This window comes from Orycteropus afer, unplaced genomic scaffold, assembly GCF_000298275.1.
Source record: "Orycteropus afer afer isolate SDZICR_OR568_19922 unplaced genomic scaffold, OryAfe1.0 scaffold00138, whole genome shotgun sequence".
NCBI lineage: Eukaryota > Metazoa > Chordata > Mammalia > Tubulidentata > Orycteropodidae > Orycteropus > Orycteropus afer.
The window spans coordinates 4,383,676-4,390,808 of NW_006921725.1; positions in this window are offsets into that span (position 1 = coordinate 4,383,676).

A 7,133-nucleotide genomic window follows, 5' to 3' on the forward strand; every position below is an offset into this window, starting at 1 on the left:
ATACACTAAAAATAGTCCTCAAATTTATTGCAGATTAAATTCCTGGAAAAAAAAATACTGTAATTTGAAATAATAAAACTCACATCTTATTTTCCCTTTGGAACAAAATTATAATAAAGAAGTTGCATTTCTAACCCTGCAAGGACCTGATGCCCATTTTTGTAGAAATAGCCACAAACACTATTTAATCAACTATAAATGATATATTCACATAACATGAGATTTCTAACTGACATATAAATTGAGAAGGGAGAACAACAATGTAACTCGTTGTATAAAATTTTATTTAACATAATAGATTGTCACAGACTACATTAGAAAAATAAAATTAAATAATGGAGCAAGTGAAAAGTATTTCAGAAGCTCAGAGCCCCAGGCCTTCAAACTCTGGGTTCAGTGTGACAACAAAGTCACCCAAGCTGTTCTGTGCCCCAAGTCAATAGGAGCAGCAACTATGTCCTCTGAAAACCTGTTATCAGAAAATGTGACCTCACATTTTGTTTACCTTGATTATTACTGAGGATGCAAATAAATCAGGTATCTATGCCCTTCCATACTCTTCTGCAGTCATAGCCAATATTTCCTTTCTCCTCATCTTACCTCAGAGTCCCTGTGTGGCTCAAATGATTAAGCACCAGACTATTAACTAAAAGGTTGATGGTTTTAACCCACCCAGAGGTGTCTTAGAAGAAAGGCCTGGTGATGTGGTTCCAAAAGTTCACAGCCATGAAAACCCTATACAGTGGAGTTCTACTCTGCAACACATGAATTGCAATAAGCTGTAAATGACTCATTGGCAAATGAGTTTGGTTTCGGTTTTTTAACCTTGTCTTACAGGGTTTCTTTTCTTCCCTGATTTCCTCACTCAAACCTCTGGTTTCACTAAGAAATGCATTTAGTGTCTTGCCTTTACTAAAAATGTTCTGTATCTACAGCATAGTGGCTAAGACACTTGCCTGCTAACCAGACAGCTGGCGGTTCAAACCCACCAGCCACTCCTCGGAAGGAAGGTTGGGCAATCCTACTTCCGTAGTGATACTGCCTCGGAAACCCAAGGAGGGGTCGCTATGAGTCGGGGCCGACTCCACGGCACATAACAACAACAACAACAACAATCACAAAGCACTGGTTTCCTAAAGTGGAAACTGGTGGTCACAGGGAGTTTACCTATTCACCAAATCTATTTTCTTTTCCTCTTGGCCACACAACTAGGTTATAGTCATAGCAACCATGACTACATTTTGATAGATGTAATGTAATGAAATCGTTGAGCGCTCCTTCCCAACCTGGCAAACAAAAATATCCCACATCCAATCCTCCAAGGGATCTTTCCCTTTCCTACTGACTAAATAGGAAACTACTTCAGGGAGGATGGCGAGACTTCATCTCACATACTGTGGACGTGTTAACAAGAGGTAACAGTCTCTGGAGAATGACATTATGCTTGGTAAAGTAAAGGGTCTGAGAAAAAGGAAGACTCTCAATGAAGTGGATCAACACAGTGGCTGCAACAACATGCTCAATATAGCAATGACTGTTAGGATGGTGCAGGACCAGGTAGCATTTTGCTCTGTTGTACATAGGGGTCACTATGAGTCAGAACACACTCCATGGCACTTAACAACAAAAACAACCTCAGGAAAGTCTTGTAGACCACCTGTTGAAATAAAAGATTCACAGCTGGAAAGAACTGAATTGCAAAATCACTTCTTAAAGGGCAACCAGTCAGGAAAGCTAGGTTTGTTACATGAATACAAAATAAGTTATTATTTTAAGTCACTAAGTTATGAAGAGGAGCTCTGGTAGTGTAATGCCTAAGGCATTTGACTGCTAACCAGAAGGCTGGTGGTTCAAACCCACCAGCCACTCCTCAGAAGGAAGGTTGGGCAGATACTGTCTCGGAAACCCAGGAGGGGTTGCTATGAGTCAGATCCAACTTAATGGCAGTGAGTGATTTTTTTTTCTGTTGTTGGGGTTCATAGTGTTCTAACTAATTTATTGCCCATTCAATCACATCATAGTTCCCTGTGATTAGAAGGCAATTTTTGCATTCTTCTTATCCTTTATCCTCTAATGTTATTTAGTTTTTACCTATTCATCTCTAATTTTCATATTCTGTTTTCCTCAATATCTATTCTCATGGCCCAAATTTATCATTACCCAGAATGTCTCCATCACTGAGATATTAAATTCAAACATCCACTTTAAAATATACCTTTCTTTCAATTCACTCATTCAGTTACTCTCACCTCACTTGCTTTTCATTTTCATACTATATTCATTTCTTTGACTTCTCTTTATCTTCCTTTTGCTTCCTTAACTGCCTTCTGTCTACCTTGGATTCCATGGTCCAACGCTTCCATCACTTCCTTGTCAGTATTGACAACTCCATTGCCTAAATGAATTCCCTCAGCATATTAGTGACACATACCTGCATAGATTGGTACCTCTATCAATTCAAGGTCTCCGATGTCAATTAAGCTCTCAATGCCTGGAAATAATACTGTCTTTCTAATCAACTTCTTCTACTATTCAAACCTTCTGCATTTCCCTAAATATATGATACTGCTATCATACCTCTCTCCTAACCAGTGGCTTTGTTTCTCACTTCAAAACAGAAAAGAAAACAGAAATTACTAGAAAGGACTCTCTAATAATTTCCTACTTTGAAACTTAAACCACATCTTGTCACAATTAGAAATATGTTTTCTAGCATATTTAATCTTTCATCTGTCATCAGTAGCACCTAAGATTGGCTGATAAAATAGATGATTAAAAAAAAAAAAAAAAAAAAAAGCACTGCCGTCTACTTGATTCTGACTCACAGCGACCTTCATTGGGTTTCTGAGGCTGGAAATCTTTATGAAAGTAGAACTCCCCATCTTCCTTCTGCAGAGCAGCTTGTGGAATTGAACCTCTGACCTTCTGGTTAGCAGCTAAGTGCCTTATCCACTATGCCACCAAAGCTCCTTAAAATAGACAATATCCAGTTAAGTTTGAATTTTAGATTTAAAAAAAGTCTTATTTATGACCATATCTAAAATTCAAAATTAACTGGTCATCCTGAGTTTTTGCTGTTAAATATGGCAACTTGATTACTTCCATGTCCACCTTTTCTCAAACCTCTCACTAAGGACTCCATTATCTTATCTGTCTTTACATCTCTACTGACTTTTCCCCATGAGCATTTAGTATTCTCAATTTTCTCCCAAGCTAAATCATTTTCCCTCAACCCTATGTTCTTTTCCACTGGCTCCTTATCTCTCTCTTCCCTTTCAGACCTAATTAAAAGTGTATATGCACAGTCCCCTCTTCCTCACTTCACATTCAATGATCTCGCCCCTACCCTCACCAATCTACTGGATTTTCTCATCAAAGTTAGTGTTAACATCCTTGGTGCTGGGTCATATGGGCAACTAAACTTAACCTTATTTGACTTCTAAGTAGAATTTTACATGTTTTAAACTACTCTTTTCACTGATCATTCACAGCACTGGAGTCTCCTCTTGCTGTTTTTGTCTCTCTGACTGACCTTTTATGTTCATTTCCAAGTTCCTCTTCCTCTGCCCAAGCATTAAAGTCCAGCCTTCTTTGGGCCCTCTGATTTATGTGCACTTCCCTTCTCACATCCTTCTTAGTCTTCAGTCATCATCATTGGTATACGTAGAACTCACATTTTTTTCCCTAACATTCAGACATATATATCCCACTGTCTTCTAGACATCTCTACCTGGATATGCTCCAGGATCATTAATTCAGTATGATCTAACCTGATGACTGAACTTATCATCTCTACCCCCAAACTTTATTCTACTCCTGTAGTCTAAGTCTTATTTTAAGGCAGTAAGACAACTGAGTTTCATCTCTGAATACTTTAATCCCTTCAAAGCTCATTTCACAATTAATCAATCACTGTTATGGATTTAATTGTGTCCTACCAAAATTTGTGTTGGACGCCTATACCTGTGAATGCAATTTTGGGTAAAAATAGAAATTTCATTTGTTCTGTTAATTAGATCATACCAGCATTAAATTATACTAAATTTGATCACTTCCGAGTTATATAAAGAGCAGATTAGACACAGAGACACATGCACCTACCAGGAAAACTGATGCAAACTGTGGTTTTCCTACAAGCTAAATAATTAGGAATGCCCAGAGCTACTGACAAAGAACAAGTCTACAAGGCTGAGACCCTTCTGTAGACTTTTAGCCTCTAGAATGGTGAGAAAATATTTTTCAGTGCTTTAAAGCCAGCCGTTGTGGTACTTCTGCTATGGCAACACTACATAACTAAGAAAATTGTCAAACATTAGGCAATCTATCTCCTACATATCGTTCAAATTACCACTTTGCTCTAGCCCACGGTTACCACTCTTGTACCTGCCCCTTTACTACTGGTGCAAGCTGTAATCTACACCCAGAATCCCTAAGGGAGAGAAATAGAGATTGGTTGTTCTTCTGTGTTTAGTTCTATTCAATGAGTAATGGGTGATTCAAGTTTTAAATGTGATGTTGTTGTTGTTAGGTGCTATTGAGTCATCTCTGACTCATAGTGACCCTGGTACAACAGAACCAAACACTGCCCTGTCCCGTGCCAGCCTCACAATCTTTGCTATACCTGAGCCCATCATTGCAGCCACTGTGTCAGTCTATCTTTTGAGGGCCACCCCCTTTTTTGTTAACCCTCCACTTTACCAAGCATGATATCCTTCTCCAGAGAATGGTCCCTTCTGAAAACATGACCAAAGTAGATGAGATGAAGTCTGGTGACTCTTGCTTCCAAGGAGCATTCCAGCTGCACTTCTTCCAGGACAGATTCTTTAGCTCTTTTAGCAGCCCATGGTACTTTCAGTGTTCTTCAGCAACACCAAAACTCAAAAGCATCAACTCTTTTTCAGTCTTCCTTATTCATTGTCCAGCAGTGATAGACCATGTTAATATCCCTCCACAGTTTGGTGCCAGAGTCCCTCTCCCCACTGTCCTCTAGATCACTTACTTTTCACAAAAGCTTAGAACAAAGCTCATTTCTGGCCCAAAATACAGCACCATGGGTACCATATCCTTATCTTTCTCTGGGAAGTAAAATATTTGCTTATACTGGACACAGCCGTAGCCTCAGTCTCCAGCTGCACGTTTTTAGTTAGCAGGCTCTTACTTATAGACTATCATATATGGACCCCTCTTTTAGTGGTCTTCTAACTTACAATGATTTGAAAGCCTTTACAAGTCTAGATCTCCTGGCACCAAAGATGAGGACATTTCTCTGGGTTAAAGCTGCCACCAACCAGTTATGCCCTTGATGCTTTCTTTGAGTTTAACTACATATAGAGTGTCATTTGTTGTTGTTGTTGTTGTTATGTGCTGTCGAGTCGGCCCCGACTCATAACGACCCCTCCTTGGGTTTCTGAGGCAGGATCACTACGGAAGTAGGATTGCCCAACCTTCCTTCCGAGGAAGTCATAGTCCACTTTATTTGGCCCTTTGCCCAATTTCAAAACAAAAGTTAGGATCAGTCAGAATTCTCATCCAAATATCAAAAAACAGACAGAGAAGACACCCTTTGTATGGAAAAAAAAATTGGGGGGCTTTTTTTCTGGATGAAATATTTCTAACCTGTTTAATAAAGTTCTCATAATATCTTCAGGGTTTTGGAGAACATATAAAATAGGATGATATTGTTATTATTTCAGGCAATTGATAATATCCACCACAGCCATATTATAAAACTTCTCCATGGCTATAAATGTATTTTTAAAAGAGATTTTAAACTTGGAAAAGTTTTTTTCCCCCCCACAATGATCAAATATGAAATACAGGCTTTTTGATACTAAATGGGTGATCTAGGAAACCCATGGTTAAAAAAATTCTTTGAAATACCCTTAACCTACACCATACATTTAATGATTTTTTACTATCTCTTAAAAAAATGAAAAACAAAAAAAGTATCAACTTATAACATGTAACTTTGTTGTTATTAAGTGCCCTTGAGTCTGCTTTGTCTCACACCCAGTGACCCCATGTGACAAAGTAGAACTTCTCCATCGGCTTTTCTTGGCTGTGATCTTTAAGGAAGCAGATCCATGTGTCTTTCTCCCATGGAGCTACTGGATGGGTTTAAACTGTCAGTTTTTCAATTAGCTGCTGATTGTTTAGCTGTTGTGCAACCAAGTCACTTTGAGAAAGATCAATTGTATGTTATTAAGGAGCTCTGGTAGCATAGTGCCTAAGGCACTTGACTGCTAACCAGAAGGCTGGCTGTTCAAACCCACCAGCCACTCCTCGGAAGGAAGATGGGGCAATCTACTTCTGTAGTGATACCACCTCGGAAACCCAAGGAGGGGTCGCTATGAGTCGGTCCGACTCGACCACAAATAACAACAACAACAAGTAAAATAGAACATATAAAGCTTGTAGTTTATATGAGAAATTTTATCCAAATGTGTGACAGATTTTATTTCCTGTTGCCATTAAAAAATAAGAGACTTGCCCTTGAAACTACTTCAAATGATGTAATGGAGTAATGCTTGCCTCTATTTTCTGCCAGTCCTTGCCTCCAAAAGAACATATTAACAATATCCAGATTACAAGAGACCCACTGGTTGCTAGAATTTTGTTCACCTGAATATCTGTGATTATTTAATATAACTAAAATTTCGCCCAACCCCAGAGGAAGGAGTTGTTCATTATGTCAAATCTTTAAGAGGGATGTATATGGAATAATGAGTTAAATGAGCCATAATCACAGGGATGTTGATATCAGTTGTACAGCTCTGACCCAAACTTGTAGGCATTATCTAGTCTTAATTTCCTCTAGATATGCCTTGTTGGTGAGTGGTAGCCACTGCCTCTTGCATTTGTTGTTGTTTGTTGTTATGTGCCATGGAGTCGGACCCAACTCATAGCAACCCCTCCTTGGGTTTCAAAGGTGATATTACATTAGGTAGAAGGAAACACTCTTCTCACTTAGATCAAAGAAGGATTGTTCCATCATCATGCCTAATACTCAATATTATGGGGATACATTTTAAAGTACAGTCAGCCACAGGGACCCAGTTGGGGGTGATACAAGAGGTCTCCAACAGCAAGACAAACTTGTCTGTCAGTTTGTCCTACTGTGGTGACATGTAGAC